General features: G+C 44.6%; 1 long non-coding RNA gene across 1 annotated transcript; it reads left to right on the top strand.

Moving 5' to 3' along the window:
- The first annotated feature begins 2,588 nt into the window (after positions 1–2,588).
- Positions 2,589–11,052, top strand: LOC140697865 (uncharacterized). The gene is made up of 2 exons (XR_012075240.1): positions 2,589–2,776; positions 10,385–11,052. It is a non-coding gene; the product is annotated as an uncharacterized lncRNA (long non-coding RNA).
- The last annotated feature ends 8,317 nt before the right edge of the window (positions 11,053–19,369 follow it).

Here is a 19,369-nt window from a genome sequence, read left to right on the forward strand (position 1 = left end):
CTCTCCAGTTGTCAACGCTTAGTCAGAGAACATTCTGACATCTTTCAGAATCTACCCATGAAGACCTATGGATGTGGAGGAGGGTATAGCTCAAGTGATAGAGGGTACACTTAGCATACACAGGGCCCTGGGTTCAACCTCCAGTACCTCCTCTAAAACCAAATAAGTAAACCTAATTACCTCCCCAGTTAAAAAAAAAAAAAGCCCTATGGATGGCTTCAAGCATTCTTGGGAGATCCACCTTTCTGGTGTGTGATGGGAAGGGTCCAAGCACTGAGGCCCTCAGTGACTAAAGCACAAACCGACCAGAGTGAGCAGCCAAGGGGGAGGCAGCAGCATCACGAGCAACCCAGTCCCTCCCAGACCATTGGAGCCCAATTCTATTCTGGCCTTTCCAGGCCTCTATCAAGCCCCAGCAGCCCTAAAACACCCCCTGAAGTCATTATGGGGGAGAAGTTGAGTTTCCCAAAGGCCAGAGGAGTCCTCAGAAACCAGAGAAGGGCACTGACCCTCTAGAACCTGCCTGAGGCAGAAACAAGCCACCGGGACGACCAAAGGGCAGTCCAGTTTCTCACAGTGTGCTCCAGCTTGAACCTGGGCTTCCCAGTCTTCTCAGAGCTAGAAAAGACCCCCAAGACTTTCTGAGTCCAGGGCTGGAATATGTTCAAGACGGCCCCCTCCGAAATGGTCACATTTGCTGGGATTGAATTTTTCCTGCACAGTTGTGGTTAAACTTCCTGTCAGTGATAAATTTGTGGTTGAAGCCGCCTAGAACCCTCTGACTGATTAGGTCTCTGGTCTTTGATGCCTAAGGTTTGGATGCCCACAGCTCTGGCCAGAGCCACCTTGGTCTTTGAGGTGAAAAGTAAGGGAGTAATTATATATCCCATTGTTCAGACCTAGGCCCGAGTACTCGATCAGGCTGTTAAACTGTTTTCACTCTCACTCTGGACATTTCATAGCAAAGTTCACCTTAAAAACAGGACAGACTCTGCTTTCTAAAGGCACCTTTAGGAAGACTCTGAAAACAGGATAAATGGTACATTTTCTCGATAAGCATTTATTCCACCCTCCGAACACCCAAACGTAATGGTTTAGGAAAGAATCCAGGTGCTGCTCTGGTTGGATATAAGTCGTTATCACATGCTATTTAGAGTGTGTGGTAGGATTTCTTGGCGCCAACTGAGTCATGGAATTCTGTTTCCAACAGGCTTTCAGCAGCCGTGGCTCTGAGTCATCTGCCTGGTGACCAGAAGCTGGGATCCAACATCATGTGCCTCCCAGATAATGAGGTCAGATGTACCAGACCCACTGGGAGCCTGATAACGGGCTTATTAACATCCCTAAATGATAACACTTTTGATTAAACTTCACATCTCTGCCTGTCCCCCCTCTTATCCCATCTAAAATTAGAGCTGGTATTTTGATAACCATGCCCTTGCTTGAACTTTAAGATGGGTCAAGGATAGGGAGAGTCATGACGTCCCTAGACTGTTACCTCCAAGGACAGGGGGTTTTTTGGGTCACAAAGCCTTAGACTTTAATTCAAGCCTTGCTGGCTTTTTTTCCCTATGGAGTACACTTAGATTTTTTTTAAGCCAATAATCTATAAAAGAAAGCATAAGGTTTAGACACAAAAATCTTGTGCTTGGCAAATGCCAAGCTCCTGCTTCTAAACCAGATACGTAAGCTAACAGAGGCAACTTTGTATCACTGTGCTTCAGTTCTCCATCTACAGGATGGGGAGAGGGCTGCTTCCTGAACTAGTGTAACGATCACAGAGGCTAACAGACACGGGTCCCTTTGCGAATAACAAAAGAAGCATGTTAACTACAAGGTACTATTATCAGACTTATTATTCACGTTCCTACCTAGGTTTTCTTTTTTGTGGCAACATTGCTTCGATCGAAAACTGTAACTGCCAAAGTCAACTGGTCCCATTTTAATTTCAGTGTTCAAGACATAAAGTATAAGAGAATTTAGAACTATCCTCTAAAGTAACCCTGGACTTAGGCAAAGAAGACGTTCCAGAGATGACAGACAGCCCTAAAACTCCATGAACGTGAGGAGACAGGCCAAAGGGCAGACTGATGAAAACCAGAGGGCAAGCGGAGTGAGACAGGATGTGGGACATCAGGACGATAGACAGTGTCCGCAGTCACAGGGGAGAACGGGAAAGAGGAGGTCTAGGTTTTTTCCTGTCATAGAATAGTGTTCAAGGCATCCCCGGGGAAGTAGGTTAAAGTGAAGGTGCAAAGGTTAAAGTGGGGAGGCCCTTCTAAAGAATAATGAAACAGTTCAGGTGGAAGGTGGCTGGCTTTTGGACAAGGAGTTGAACACAGGTTGAGGGAAGACAGAAAGTGAAAAAGAAATCTGCACAAAGACTCATTAGACTGAGAAATAGAACAGGGACGAGACAGAGGCTCCAGGCTCAGCACGTCATAGGATGATCACGAGGAGGTTGCAGAGCAGGCGTGGTGGCCGTGAAGGAGCAAGAGAAGGAGAGAGTGAGATGTGGGAACTCAAGATCTCAGAAGAGGGGAAGTCTTACTGATGCAATTGTGTGCACGGGTGAGGGTGATGGAATGCGGAGCTGGGGGCAACATGGAGGAAGCCAAGGGCCTAGAGGACCAGGGTCTTCCCTGAATCCCCACATTGTGAGTAGAGTCTCCCAGGATGGAGGTGGGACTTCATGTGATGATGCACACAGGAACCAAAGCTTCCCATCAGTTTGGAGGCCTGACCAAGACTTCAGAAGCTGAGAGAGACAAGAAAGGTAAGGGACTGGTATAGACAATGACAGGGGCCCAAACAGAAGAGAAAAAGAGTGGGGGCTGGAACGCCAGCCCTCCTCTCACTCCTGACCTCTTCTTCCTCATCCCATGTTCAGACACAGGCCCAGAAATGGTGAAGAGGAAGAAAGATGAGCAGACCTGAAAAGACAGCAGATTCATGATGCATCCCTCAGGCAGTCAGGGAGGGCCTGGAGTAAGCGGGAGGGGCTGTTCTGTGACGAGATGGGGGCACAGGGGACTCTGGTGCCCATCCCACGGTGCCAGAGGGGCTGCGGAAAGGGCTGGGTGTGGGGACAGCCAGGGAAGGAGGAAAGGAGAGACAGAGGATGAAGCTGGGTGAGCAGAGGGCTTGCACTGGCGGCTGCGTCTGAGCGACAAGGACGGGAAGCCAGGCAGAATGAACTGACCCCAGGGCTCTGAGTGGAACTCCCAGCAGACTGACCCCTCAGGCCTTCTCAGAAACCCAGGTGACATAAGGAGTCTTTTTTTTTTTTAATTGTATAGTTGATGTACAATATAAGTTACAGGTGCACAACATAGTGATTCACAATTTTTAAAGGTTATAATCCAGTTATAGTTATTATAAAATATTGGCTGTACAGTCCCTGTGCTGTATCCTTGTGGCTTGTTTATTTTATACAGAGTAGCTTGTGCCTCTTAGTCCCCTACCCCTGTCTTGCCCCTGCCCCCTCCCCCTCCCCACAGGGAACCATTAGTTCGCGCTCTACATCTGTGAGTGCATGTGGCATCAGGATTCTGAACAGAACACTGGAGGGTGGACTGAGGTGGGGACCAGCTGAGAAGCCCTCCCACAGCTAAGCTTAGAAGTGGGTCTTTTACACGTTCCTCAGGGGACAATGGATTTGGAGGTGCCACAGTTTCTTTTGCCCCTTTGAGCAGGACATAGCTTCTGAAACACCCACGAGGCAGTGACCTCCAGCCAGCAAGTGGGCCTGCCAGGGGTGACCTGAGGTCAGTCTCCGATATCAAAGGCCTGACGGAACACAATGCTGGCTGTGTCTTGCCATTAGGTCTCAGATGATACATTGGCGAGACTGACTCTCCTCCTGCTCTTTACTCCTGCTTTCTTGCTCTCTTCTTCCCACACTTACAACGCTGTTGGTGACCTTGAAAAACTGTGACAGCCTAAATGCCCAACAATAGGAGCATGGTTAAAGAAATGCTAGTATCTTTGTGCTTTGGGATACTGAGAGGCAATTAAAGAAACAGGGCAAACTTGTATGTGCTGTCGTGGAAGGATCACTAAGATGACTGTTGGGTGAAAAAAGGGAATTTGGCAGGATAATGACTGGTGTTCGAGCAAGTTTTTGGAAAGAAAGTGAAGGAGGGAAAGAAGGAGAGAGGGAGGGAAAGGAAAGGAGGATGGAAAAAGGAACTGAAAGAAAGAGAAACAAAGAAAGAAAGGGAACCCATATTTGTGTATACTCTGTGTGTTTTAGGTGTTTGTGAATAGAGAAAAATTCCAGAAAAATATGGAACTGATCTCACCGCAGACTTGAGGGAGGTTAGAGGGAGAGGGGAGAAAAGAACTTTTCCTACTCACGCTGCACATTTCTGCAATTCTGGAATATTTTTTACAACTATCATTACGTATTACATTCGTAACGAAAGATATATACAAGTCTATAACCGATTCTCTCGAGGCCGGGTCTTTCCCACTCTAGTGCACACTCAGGTTTGATTAACTTTGGGTTTGGGCATGATGGAAAGAAGCTGTGAATGTTTACTCATTGAAGGCACATTGTTTGGAGGGACTTAGAGCGAGGGTGATGGAAGCAATTTGCAAAACCACTCAGCAGAAACAGGAGAGTGCTGCCGATGAGTTGGAAAATTGTTCTGAACAATTCGTAAGGCAGGTTAGTGGCCAGGCCGAAGCTGAGAAATTTGAACTACCTGGCTGTTGTATGCCATTTCCTATCTTCCGCTTCTGAGTGCGAGCTGAAATGATTAAAATTTAAAATGACCTAAGCCGGCAACTTTCCCATTCTCAAATGATGAGTTGGAAAGTCACGCACAAACAATTGCAGGTTACAAGGAGTTGCATCTGAAACCTATGCTATAAATATTTTGAAAAGTGAATTCAGTTTAATTTCAAAATACTTAAAAGGTAAAATTTTTTTAAAACTAATTTTCCTACTTGATTTGTTTTCAGGATTTTCCACCCAAAGGCTGGGTGAGCCACCTTTCCACACAATCACTTCAAAAACTTGTTCGAGTTGACAGCAATGATTTCATCTTATATTAGCTTCCTGTCTAAATATACCGCTGAACAAATTACTGCAGACAACTTCAGTGTTAAAACAGCTCTCTGTACAAACACGATCTCTCAAACAAGTGTGAATGAGCTGCACTTGAAAATTCATTCCTTGTCATTCTGTTCCAAAGTCAAGGACACGGCACTAAGGCCCCTGTCCCAGGTCTCAAGAGAGGAAAAGGGCACAACATGGCAGGAGGCAAGGTCTGTCCTCACAACCAGTCTCTCACACACTCTCCTTTGCCCCATTTGGCCCGGGAAGTTGGTTCTTTCTCCGCTGAGGCCTCTGTCCCGCCCCTCCCACCAGGCCCGAATTCTTCTCCCAGAGTCTCTGAAGGTTTCTTCTGTGAAGTTAACTAGTACATTTGAGAAACCAGATCAAACAAAAGGCTATTCAGGAAGGGCAAGCCTCTCCACGTTTTGAGAAAGGGAAAGAGCTGAAGTTCATGCAAAAATCGTAGACATTTCAAATTGCAAGAGACTATGAAAATCTTTAAATTCCATTCCCTCCTTTCAAAGCTGAAGAAACCAACTTCCTGAGAGCTATGTGATTGAGCAGGACCAAATGGTTATTTTGTGGTCAATTTGCTGCTAGATAGAAAGAGATTATCTTCGTCTGGACCCAGATATTTCTGGAACATTTTGGTGATACTGAAAACATGATTGTATCCAAAATGCAGTAAATTCACATTGTATCCCTCACTGAGTGATCAAAGAATAACAAAATGCCATGTCTTGGAATCTGCTTTTATCCTAAGGCTTGAACATTAATTTATTCATTCAGCAAGTATTACCTATTTTATGCTGGGTATTGTTCGGTGTTGGGGGAAAGGAGGGAACAAAGGGGCCACTGGAGAGTTTCAAACAAAGAAGGGATATGATGTAATTTTAAAGGACCACTCAAGTCACTGTGCTGAAAATAGACCATGAGGCAGGGGCTGGATGTCAGCAAGGATGGGAGAAAGAAAACCAGTTAGGACGCTGTTGCAATGAAGGTAAGCAAGGATGGTGGCTTGCACTGAGGTAGGAGTGGAATGAACGATATTTGGAAGGAAGAGCCAGCAGGATTAGCTAACACCCTCATATGAATGTAGGAGAGAGGACTAAGTCGGGGATAACTCCAAAATATTTGACTTCAGCAACTGCAAGAATGCAGCTGCCACTAACTCGCATGGGAGAAACCAGAAAGATGACAACTGAAGGACAGAATTTGCTTGGATGGGGCATACTGTTGGAACACCCCAGAAGACATTCAAGAGCAATTTAATAAGCACAATTGGACCTAGGAACAAGGAGTTTAGAGGAAATGCTGGGTTGGATACTTCCAAACTTCAATTTTGAAATAAAGAGCTTAGTTAGAGCTAGTTATCATCCATAGAGGCTGTAACAAAGCATTTTTCACTAGACTGTTAGTAACTATTGTATTTTATTGACTCAACCAGTACCTATTCACTGGGCACCAGGCACTATTATAGGTTCTTGAGGGTATAAAAATGATTACGGTCCTTATTCTAGGCGCCTAAATCTAGAGAAGGAGACAAAAAAATAACAACAGAAACTGTGATGCTATAAATGCTGAAAGAGTTTGCTCATGCGGCCAATGAGATCACAGAAGCCGACATGAGAACTGCCCCCAGGAAGGCCAGAGATGTGTCTGAGCAGAGTCTTCAGGGTTGGGTTTGAGTTTTACAGTTAGACAAGGGCATTTTAGGCAAAGACCACATGCACAAAGGCACGGGGTGGGAGGGGACAGGGAGGGCGGAGCTCATCCTGGGACCCACGGAGACCAGGCCATGTAGCGGGAGGTGACTGTGAATTGCAGGATGAAGAGAAAATCATGGGTGTGGTGCGTGGAAGGCATGATGCGCAGGGTTGCTATGCTACCTCAGAAAGGAAGAGTGAACAAACACAGGCAGGATGAATAAAGACACACACGTCCGTGCCACGTGGCCCGGCTGGGCTCTGCTGAGCTGCACTTAATCTCCTGGTGGCAGAGGAGGTGACCCTGCTGGCAGCGAGGGAGGGACAGGTGCCAGGAGCTGACATTGGCTTGAAAGGGTGCCCTTCAGAAGGTTCACCACAGTTCCTGAGAATTGGGCCAGCTGCTGTGGGGGCCGGGTAGCGAAAGACCAGGCAACCTGGGAAAGGATTTTGCCTCCATCTGCCAGGATGGAGGGCCACTAGCCAGCTTTCACTGGAAGAGGGGCTTTCATGAGCTCTTCCTAAGGGGCTTCTCTCTCCCAAGAGACTTTGGTAGGGAATGATGCTTGGATTATACTCAGAGAAGTTCATCTCATTTGGTAGAAATGCATCAATGGGTCACAAGCCTGTGCAGGGAATGCCGGTGCAGCTCTCCCCCAGATCAGATCACATGAATGGCTAACTACTCCTTTTTCACTTAAGACTAGCCTGAGAATGTGAGATTTCTGTCCAGTCTCAGCCTCTGAGAGTCAGTCACAAAAGAAGTGCTTTTTGTTCAGGATATTACAGAGCACTTACAAATATTTGTCACATTTGTACAAAGTGTTAAGATTTAAACACTGTACAAAGGATCACCTATTAGAACTGTGTTCATTGTGACGTGTGTGACACTGAGGGGAAAGGGAACACCTAGGGCTCTGAAAGAGGATAATCTCTTCCATCCATGATCCTCAGGGACCATTCTCACTGATAGACTGAGGCATCTGTCCCTCTCCATGAAGTGAGTTGCGCAGTGTGCCTTGCGTTGCATATGACAAGGTACCTAGGTGGCCTGAGCCCTTGTGAGCATGCCAGGCCTTAAAAGGGCATATAGGACAACGATACCATTGTGGTGATCTTCCAGGCAGAGAAGTCTTCCAGGGTGGCTTTTTGCTGCTGGCTTTGAGGGTGTGGGGGTGAATAACGTAGCTGTCATCGCTCTTTCCTCCCCATTCATTCCCACATCCTGTCCTCAAGAAAACAGCTAAACAACTTATATTCCTCTTGTACAAGGTTTCCAGAAATAGCCAGCTGGAATGTCGGCTTCATTGTTTCACTATCCGGGGGGGAGGGTGTGAAGAAACTAGCCTACATGCACAGAGCCCGTGACATACACACACAGTCAGTGATGTGCAGGCATTTTTTTTTAATATTCCTCATATGATGCTAGACTCTTCCTGTGGTTTATGATCCAGACAATTAAATATCCTGCCTCTATAATTTGTGGAAAGTCCAATGCACTTGCCAAGAGGAATCTGAATTTCTGAAGGTATTAGGTTAATGCGGTTGCTTTTTTATCCAATCTCCTGCTTCGGCTGGACGATTTCGTTCAGAAGTTGCTGCCTTGCATGTGAGGAACCTGGTTCACACCATGTGGAACCAGCCGTGGATTCCTGCCCCTTTTAGAGAGCTGCCAAACGAATGATTCACTCAGAATCTTTGGGGTTTTGTCTTTGTTTTTTAATGGAGGTACTGGGAATTGAGCCTAGGACCTTGTGCATGCTGAATGCACTCTACCACTGAGCTATTAGCCTCCCCACTTCACTAGAGTCTTTGGTTGTGAAGGCAACTTTAGTGAAGTTTTGGGGGAAATGATGGGACGTTTATATATCACAGCAACTCACACAACTTTAAAGCTAAATAATTTTCCCAACTTTCCTTAAAAATCCCTTGGCCTCTCCATTTTGTTGCTCCTCCATCTTATCTCTTTTATTTCTCCTCTGTATCCTCCTTCCCAGGAGCTTAAAAGAATTAAAAAAGAATTAAGGGGGAGGGTGCATCTCAGTGGCAGAGTGTGTGCATAGCATGCATGAGGTCCTGGGTTCAAGCCCCAGTATCTGTGTGAAAAAAATAAACCTAATCACCTCCCTGCCTCCCAAAAATAAAACACAAGGAAAAACTTTCAAAAGAATTAAAATCATGGGAGTTTCCCATCATATTATGCAGAATATTCTGCTGTCTCCATTTCCTCTCTTGAAACTCAGCTTTGAATGACATTATCCAAGACTCTGGGGAAGCTCTGAGGCCAGGGATAGCCTAGCCCTCGTTCGCCAGCTGAGCCAAAGCCTTGGACGAAGCCTGAGAGACTAGCAGTAGTCGCCTCTGCCTGCTGAGGCTATAGCTGGCTGCTGTGTTCTTCCTCGGGCTTTTTTGTACTTTTCAAATTTTCTACCATACTTTTTTAAGTAGGCAAAGAAATAATCAAATGTTTTTTAAAGGTTTTAGGAAAACAAATCCAGCTTTTGTGGAAAATAGTTTCTTGAAGGATGTACGTAAAGGAAATGTGAAGAAAGTTTAAAGTTGATACCGAGAGCGGGGCTTGGGAAGCTTGCCCCATACAGAGCCAGAGCGTCTATGCTTTAGGCTTTCTGGGCCCCCTGGTCTCCGTCACACTACTGAACCCTGCCCTTGGTACCAGAGGGCAACCGTGAACAATACACGAATGAATGAGCGTGTTCCAATAAAACTTTACAAGAACGGGTGGCAAGCCAGATTCGGCCCACGAGCTGTTGTTTGCCAACCCCTGCTAAGAGGACAAGTCGACTGTTGATCAAGCTATAAAAGCGCGTGATGGGAGAGAAGAGGAAAGTTTGAGATGATGTGGCTAAACCATTGTGTAGCTCTCGCTAAATTGAATAGTTTCTCTTTTTAGTATCTTTCAGAAACTTTGGGGGAAAAATAGTTTGGCCCCTTCAAAAACTTAAGGAAGCATAAAAAGTGTTGAGAGAGTAAAGTACTAAATCCAAAGAACAAGGAAGTAAATCTGATAGAGAAAGGCTTTCTGGTGAGGGGAGAGACAGGGTGGGGCAGATCCTCCTGAGACCATGATCTCAGGACCCTTAGGCGCACGTCCAGCCTCTGCAGGAACTTTTTGGTGACTAAATCAGCTTGGCTCTGAGCTTGGTGCTCTTTCTTGTACATGGGGGTGTGACACTAGAAGAGTCCAGTGTCCTTTTCTGCTCTAGGATTCCATGCAGGTTATCTCAGAATCTTATGGAGAACCAGCGATGGATAAAGGGATCTATTTTCCACTTTCTTTTTCCCTTGAGATCTACTAAAACTATTGCCCGTGGACCAGGTGGTTGCCCCTACATGATCTTACTTCACACTCCCAACAGCCATCACCGTTTTCTTCCCCAGACACGTCCAGTGGAGCCTAGAGGTTGGGTATCATTACTGAGATCTTTTAATAAGGCACCCGGGCCCCTCAGAAGGTAGGTGACTTGTGTGGTTATTTCAAATAAGGAGAAGCGGAACCAAGACTCAAACTCCACGTCCACCATGTGAGGCTCTAGCATTCACTCCATTCACTCATAGCCGCAGACCTTACTTTTTTTTCTTAAATTTTTTTCAGGAAAGGAAGAATGGGACTTGGAAAGGCAAATGGGGGCTTTCCTCTGAGAGCGCAAGTCGGAGAAGGCGGGAGGAGGTTTCCACGGCGCACACGGGAGGCAGATGCCGTGGAGCGAAACCGCTGACCGCAGGAGTAGGCGTAACACAAGTCAAAGGCAATTTTCTGCAAAGGCCTGAGAACAGACAGTAAGTCGGAGCAGGGGAGAACTGGTTGCTGCAGAGAGTGAGAAGGAGGACGCAGATGTTAGTTCCAAGCTGATGCCCGAGTGACTAAAAGGAGCCAAGCCCTCCGAAGAGAGACCGCGCCCTCGAGAGGGCATTTCCCACACCTGGGGAGGCTTCCCGTCGGCAGCTGCGCTTTACAAGGAAAGGGACGGTGCGCCCGGGGGACAAACTGTGATCTCCTGAAAGAGGATCAGATCCCGCATCCTTTTCTTACTGCCTTCTGACCTCGCATTAGCACCCTGACGAAGACCCAGGGATTATTTTAGCTCGCACGGAGGCAGGGCCGGGGGAAGGAGGGGGTGCCGCCCGGCTCACAGAAGGAGGGCGACATCACCTTTGAAGTTGACTTCAGACACAGCACAGGCCAGTGACAACCTTTTGCTTTCAATTACTGACCTTCTGAATAAAAGGACTGGTTGTATCAGCCCCAGGTTTTTGCTGGGAGACATGTTCCAGTGTTTCTTTCACATTTGTGCGTGTGTGTGTGTGTGTGTGCGCGTGCCCTGTAACATTTCCAGTCACAAAGGGCCCTTTTGTTGTCACTAATGGAAACAGGAGAGGCCATTAGGGAACATGGACAGCGCTGTGCCCAGGAAAATACATTTTCCTTCCAAGTCAGACAGTTCCGGTGGACAGAGAAGCATTAGCTACGCTCAGCTGTTTATGTGCTTTTTGGAGCATCCGGAGGAGGAAGTAACTTGTCAGTCAGAAGGAAAGCAAGTCAAGGCAGGACGAACAAGGCGAATTTATGGAGATGGAAGATGGATGAAATTAAGCAAGAGAACCATCATCCTTCTCGATCAATAGAGTCATAAGCCCTGTCCAATATTTCAACTTAAGACATTCAACTGATGGTTCGGGGTGAGGTCAGCAGGCAGGTCAGTCCAGCTCACGCTCTTCACTGTCTCACCTGTCCCCCACTATCTTTTTCCATGAGGCGTCTCAGAGGTGATTCGTGTTGACTACTCTCTACTTTAATATCTTGTGTTTTAAGTACCTCAAATCATCACTGTAGGATCACTTCACTCACAATGACATCACTGTGGGATTACTGTTAGTAATCCTTTCAAGATAAGAATCAAGCAGATGAGAACATCTCTGAGCTGCCTGGGCCAGCCAGGGGACACATTTGTATCAGATCACATGGAAGATGTTTAACTGAAGTGTTTAAAATTGGGAGAGGATGAACTGGCTGAATATTGGGCTGCCATGTTTCGGTGGGTACAGCCCAACTGTGGAGACGTGGAGATGGTCTGATGGGGAGCTGTGTTTGCAAACTGAAAAGGGAAAAGTCACCTGGCAGGTAAACAGGGTCCTGCTGGGAGTGGTGGACTTTCTGTGGTGGTATTGAGGAAGACATGGAGCAGGGAGAGGCACAGACTGCCTTCTTGGAAGGAATGACTCTCTAGAACTTTCCAACCATTTGCTGCCTTTTTAGTCCCACATCACTTTCTCTCCTCACAGAGCTTTGTAAGCTTTCATTTTGTACGTGGACACCCAGGGCCATGTGCTCACTCTCCCTTGCTCTTTCTCTTTCTCTCTTCAAGAGGGTATCTATAACATAAAGTCAGCTTAGGTTCTCTGGCCCCCAAATGCTTCCATTTCATCAGATTTCTCTGAGTCCATTTGGACAGCAAGATTAAATCAGGGAGAGGATGGAACCAAAATTCTCTGAGGAGAATTCCTTCCCTGGCTCCACTCTCCCTGGTCTTCAAAGAAGCAGCCAGACCAAATGCCATACAAAAGCATATTTTAGGAGAGTGTAGCTAGTTTCAGTGATTATTCTGTGCTTACAAAACACAAACAGTTTTACGCCAGCTCTGAAGAAAGGACCACTTGGCTGCCCTTAGGCTGTGGTGTGGTCCAACATCTGCAGGCTTGTTCTGCAGAAGCGTACTGCAATTCTGCTTGCTCCGAAGAAAAAAACCATAAGCAACAGGAAAAAGATATTGTGACTCAACATAAAGAGTTAACCTTTACTGCCTTGAAAAGTATAAAGCCCCCAGCACCGAAAATGTTCAAGCAAAATGACTGGGTTGTATAAATTAGGGAAACTTCAGCTGAAGTAACAAATACATCCAGAAGATTCAGTGACTTAAAGAACAAGGTTTTGTGTTTTCTCTTTCCACATGTAATGGTCCAGAGCAGGTATTCAGGGACGCAGGCTGATAACTATCCTACTATCCCAGACTCGTCCTGGACGTCGCCATCCCAGAGCCCTGGGAAGGGAAAGAGCATGAAGAACCGCCCAGGGAAAGTGGCCCACCCCTCCCCGCCCCCACCTGCCCCCACTGCATTGGCCATAGCTAACAGCAAGAGGGGCTGAGAAGTGGGTTCCCTGGCTAGCAGCAGGCTCGCTTGGCACGTTTCATACAGTGAACGTATGACAGGAGGAGTGAATTTGGGGTGGGTGCTGGGAAATCTCTGCTGTATGAATGGACGCATAGCAGTTGGAGTCAGGCCAACAAAGTTTGAAACATATGCAGCAGTTCGATAGCTGTGGTCCCTATAGGTGAATCATTTCTCCTCTCTAAAGCTGTGTTTCCTCATCTGGAAAACGGAAGGAGAAACCTTGGCAACATCGATCTTACTGTTGTGAAAATAGAAGGAGAAAAAACAATGTATCCAAGAGCACTGGGGTTATTAGGCCAGCTCTCTGTTGTTGTTTCAGTCAGAATCTTAAATGTTGGGGCCCACAGAGGTAAGCATCAGCAAGGCACTCTACACCTGGGAGCAAATGAAAAATGAAGCAGACTTCAAATGCAGGATGAGGATTTAAGATCAGAAGTGAAAACAGAGCCACTTGAACACAGCCACCAGGAACTGGACATGAAGGGAGAATCCAAGGATGAGCTCTTGAAGAGGATGATAGAGCTTCTTTGTCTAGATAATCTTAAAAGAAGGTGTGATTCTTACTTCCTCGGGGTGCATCTGAAAAAAACTTTAGGAGTAAAAAGAGGACTACACCGGATGATCATGTCTCCAAGTCCTTTCTAGAGCTCGCTCTTTGTCTGGCATTAGCCTATGCAGGCATCAGCAAAGATAAGACATCACTGAGCGTTTTTTTCATAGGAAAACTTAAAATTGTTTCTTTCCTCTTTCTGCTACAGTGTAGAGAGAAGGAAATAGATATTACAGGCTAAAGGCTGGAGACATTTGCAGACCATGCAAAACATTCATCTGCAATAGCAAACCTACTGAGTCGGGGGCACAGGGGAAGTGCTTGGCTAGAGCGAAGGTTCGTGTGAGCTGCCTGCATCTCGCTATTTTTAGCATGGCTTTCCAAAAAAACAGAACTCAGTAAACAACTGATTGGTTTGCAGAAAGAAATGGAAGGAAACAGAAGTACAGAAATGTGTAGTTTCACATTCATTCATTTGTTCGTTCATTAAACAGGTATGGCCCAGGCATTCGAAATACATCAGTGAGCTAAACACACAAAGAGCTTATATTCCAGTTGGTGAGACTTAAGATAAGCAATACATGTAGTAAATAAATCACATATGTTAGGAAATAGTGTTATGAAAACAAAACAGGGAAGGACATGAAGATTGGGGGAAGGGGTGTGCAAGCAGTTTGTGATTTGGAATAGGATGGTCCAGGCAATGCCAAGCAAAGCAATACCTTACTGAGAAGGCAATACCTGAGCAAAGACCTGGAGGTGGGGGAGTTACCCTTGCAGGTGTCTAGAGAAAGCCTGTTCCAGGCAGAGGAATCAGCAGGCAAGGACCTGAGATGAGGACCCAATGGGCTACTGGGAGGAGGGTCACTGGCTGTGACACTCTCCGCAGTCTCTCCGTGGCCATCTTCCTCTCTTGGGGAAGAATGAGAACAAGACAGGAAAAAGAACTAGCAGTTTTTTCCCAGGAAACATAAAGAGTAATTACCCCCCCATAGCAATCAAGATTATTAAACTGTACAAATAAGAATATCTTTAATTTTAGAATGAAATAATTATTCAGCACATGTCTTTAAAATCCCATTTTAGGGTGCATTATATAACAAGGATTAGGTCATTCTTATGCTCATAATATTATTCCTGCTTAGCCAGTCTATTTCTCTGAGAGGCAGCATAATGTTATAAAAGCAGCCTAGTTTGGGGGTCAGACTGAAATCCGTTCTGACCCCTCCACCTACCAGCTGTGTAAGTTACTTCACAGCCTTAGGCTTCCATTTCCTGGCTGTGAGAGGAGCAGTGATACTGGATGAACGAGGTAGCCTATGGAAGGTAAATGGTGTGGTGTCCATCCCATGAAATGCACCACCAAATGTTAGTTTCTCCTTAAAGCAGGAGACTCAGCAGTGATGTGAAATGCCTGCCTTCTGCTGTACTTGAAAAATAAAAGCTCTTCTCCCTGAAACACTCACTGGCTTTTATATATGAAATGCAGTTTGCCAGAGTGAAAGAGGAAACTTTGCTTTCCATCGAAACACCTTGGCTTCTTTTGGGGGCTTCCTCTGAAAGCTTGGTGACCTCAAGCACCATACTTCTGAGGAAGAACTGCCTGTGAGAATTCAGTACAATGATGAGAAGAATCGTCTTATGAAAGAGACTATCCTTGTGATGTCTTCAGCCTTAGCTCGATGTCCTGTGGCTGCCAGTAGATCAAATAAAGCCTGGGGTAAAAATAAAACCTCTATGGGGATTTGTTCATAAAGGCCAACTTGCTAGAAGGCAGCATTTCTCAATGATTTCACAGTCTGGTATTTTTATTGATGATATTTCAGTTATATGCTGTCAATTGCAAATTTTTCTAACACCATAGTATTGGCTCAAGCTCTTTCCAATTATGAAAGATGCTCTGAGAATCACCATAAGGGGAATTTCAAATGCTTTGATTAAAATGACATTCACAGCATTGACATTTAGATGATTAGCTTGGTTCCCCTTCCATTCCATAAGTTCATCCCTATTTTTGTGTTTATGTGAAAGGAGATTTGGAGAATTTCAGGAGCAAAACCACCACCACCACCAGCAGCAGTCTATTTATAAAATAAAATCTTTACTGTTCGAAGAAAAAATATCCTGTTGCTATATACGCAGCTTTATTTTCAAATGACATGAACATACTATTGGATCAAGCTACTTTATAACATTCTTTGATATTCTCCAGTATTTCCCCCTAGTAATCTATACCTTTGTTCAATGTAGTGTAGCAGAGAGAAGTGGGTTTTGGAGTTTAAAATTCTTAGTTTTATTTCCAGATCAAGTGGTTATTTGATCTTGGGCAAAAGAGCCTTAGTTTTCTCAAATGTAGTATAAGGAAGACTCATAGGACTGTTCTACAGATTCATCAAGAAAATATTTTAGAAAACACCTAGCACTGGGGTTGATGCTTACTAGGTAGGCCCTAAGTGATAGCTACTGTTTTCTTGAACAGTCATCATAATACTTTTGATCCTATTTTTGAAAATCATTTCAAACATAATGCTATGTGAAAGCTGGGTCAAATAACACACATTCTGGAGAGAGGTATTTATAGCTATGGGGAAAGTAGGCAAAAGAAAAAGGAATTGCATTTTCTTAAAAACTACCTACCATTTTTACATGGTTCTTATGTGTCAGGCCATTGGTATATTCATGTAATAAAGCATATGATGCAGCAGCTAAAATGAATGAATTACAGTGACACAATACTATGAGTGAATCTTAACAATGTAACATTAAGTGAAAAAAAACTAAGTCCTAGAAGATAACGTACAATTTGATTACTCGTTTTTGCAAAGTTAAAAATAATTCTAATAAAAAAGAAAACAAGGGAAAGATGAACGCTGATTCAGGATGGAGGGTACCTTGTGTCGGAAGAGGCACAGGGGATGGTGGAGGAGGACTGAAAAAGGCATGTGCAGGTTTTCATCTTGGTTCTGGTTTTTTGTTTTGTTTTGTTTGTTTATTGAGTGGTATATGAGTGAATGACATTTTTTTCCAGTTGCATTGAAATGTAATTGACACAACATTGTATAAGTTTAAGGTGCACAACATAATGATTTGATATATGTATGCATTGCAAAATGGTCACTGCAATAAGCCTAATTAATATCCATCACATTGTATAGTTACAATTTTTTTCTCATGATAAAAACTTATGAAATTTACTCTCTTAGCAACTTTTTTTTAACATTTTTTTATTGAGTTATAGCAACTTTCAAATACACAACATGGTATTGTTAACTATAATCACCATGCTGTATATTACCTCCCCAGGACTTACTTATCTTACAACTGGAAGTTTGTATCTCTTGACCACCTTCACCCATTTCCCCCAGCCCTACTCCCTGCCCCTGGCCAACCACCAACCTATTCTTGGTTTCTATAAATTTGTTTTTTGTTAATTCCACATATAAGTTATGTTATACATTATTTTTCATTCTTTGTCTGACTTATTCCACTTAGCATAATGCCCTCAAGTTCCATCCATGTTGCAAAACGATGCTCCTCAGGTGGGAAATATTCCATTGTATTTGTATAGAATACATTTCTTTTATCCATTCATTCATCGATGGACACTTAGGTTGCTTCCATGTCTTGGCTATTGTAAATAACGCTGCAATGAACATTGGGGTGCATGTATGTTTTTAAATTAGTGTTTTCATTTTCTTCAGATAAATTCCCAGAGGTGGAATTGCTGGATCATGAGGTAGTTCTCTTTTTACCTTTGTGAGGACCCTCCATACTGCTTTTCATAGTGGCTGCACCAATTTACATCCCCACCAACAGGGCACGAGGGTTGCCTTTTCTCCACACCCTCGCTAACACTTGTTCTCTCTTGTCTTTTTAATAATAGCCACCCTAACAGGTGTTAGATGGTATCACATTGCAGTTTTGATTTGCACTTTTCCAATGGTTAGTGATGGTAAGCACCTTTTCATGTGTCTGTTGGCCGTTTGAATGCCTTCTTTGGAAAAATGCCTATTTAGGCATTTGCTCATTTTAAAATTAGAGTATTTGGTTCTTTGAGATCTTTGTATTGTTTGGATATTAACCCCTTACCAGATGCATGACTTATAAACATTTTCTTTCATTCAGTGGGTTGCCTTTTCATTTTGTCGATCCTCTCTCTTGCTGTGTAGAAGCTTTGTAATGTAGTCCCATTTGCTGATGAAATTATTAAAGGAATCCAGTCAACAAAGAAGTAAATAAAAGAGACCATTCGTGGAACAATGTTAAGAGAAGCATGAACCAGAAATGTGATCAATCCAATTCTGAAGAGCTACAGTCCAATAGAAAATAAGTATAAAGCTAATAAATCCTCATTTTTAAAAAGAAATCCAGTAGCAGATTGATGAATTTTTATAATAAAGGAGAGGATGCAAGTGACATGATCAAGGTGTCAGCTTTAGCTTGCTTGTTTGTGGGGACACTGTTCCGACTACCTCATACAGCACTCGGCAGACTTCAGGCAAGAATTCAGAAAACAGGTGGAGAAAGCAAAAGTGCCTGGGACATGGGCCCCCCTGAGCCCCCCGCAGAGGAACAGGATTCTTTATCATGGGTGCCCAGGTCAGAGGTGGGACCATTGGACTATTCAGAGACATTAGTCTGTTCCCACCTCCTACACACACAAATTGTCTAACGAGGAGCATTTTTTCCAATGACCAAAATCCAGTCACAGTCCTTCTCCAGGCTAAGGTACTATACACTATACAGAACAGAAATGCTCTGAGCTGGGCTGGACCACAGAGGGCTGCTCTCCACCTGAGAAAGCGTGAGAGGGACCTCCAGAAGGGTCAGCAGTCACTCTCACTTCAGTTTACTACCAAACCAGCAATTTTCTGTTCAGTATTCTCTTGATCTGCTTTATGGTTTTACTGCAGGTACACGTATCCCTGCACAAAAACATTTTCATTGCTTATCTCTACACCAGACATTTATTTTGTTTGTTGCCTCTCTCCCCCTGACGGATATAAGCTCTCAGAGGTAGAGATTTTTCCTGTTTTGTCTCCTTCTGTATTGCTAGTGCCTGACACACAGCAGGTATTACAGATTATCTGTTGAAGCTATGAATTAACTGATGCAGGCGAGTGGAAGTGATTCCTGATGGCTCCCGTATTCTTCCCCAAGACTTAGCTGAAAATCTGTGTGAATGTCACCATCTGTGGAGAAAGGACCTCATTAGGTCACAGGAGCCTAGCCCGTTTTGCTGCCTGTAGTCAGGGATGCACCGATTAACTCATGAAGCATTCTTGCTGTATCATACGTATGCACTTTTGTTTCCTATTTATTGCTGAGTCATCAGCCCTGGCTATGGCCAACCCCCACCCCACAGTGGCATCACTCAGTACCCTTACTACGTAATTTATGGGGTCTTAGTTCATCCACTCTAACACCTGTAGATATGACTCCATCTTTATGTCTCTTCTATGACAGAGTCAGCCCCTAATATTGTGTAACTGGCATCCTGACATTCCTGATTCCTGTGACCTGGAGGTCCAGGGCCTCTGATAAGAGCCCTCTCTAGACTGGCCTCCTTAGCTAACCTGAGAAAGAAAGGAGAAGAAAGAAGGAAGCCAGTCTACTTGACCATTGGTCTTTCTGACCTATGAGAATGGAAAACAAGATAACAGAGCTGAATTCAGGATCTACTTTGGGTCACCTCCCTGCATTGCTGCCTCTCTCACAGCTTGAGGTGGCTCTGCTTCCCCCACTCTGCTTATATCTTCTTCCTCACCCTCAAATTCATAGAGTATGAAGCTTCTCTAGCAAAGGACAGCCCTGCCCACTTTCCTCGTGTGCCCACTTCTTCTTTGCTTTGTCCAGGCT

The sequence above is a fragment of the Vicugna pacos genome, chromosome 8 (genome assembly GCF_048564905.1).
Source record: "Vicugna pacos chromosome 8, VicPac4, whole genome shotgun sequence".
In the NCBI taxonomy this organism is placed as follows: domain Eukaryota; kingdom Metazoa; phylum Chordata; class Mammalia; order Artiodactyla; family Camelidae; genus Vicugna; species Vicugna pacos.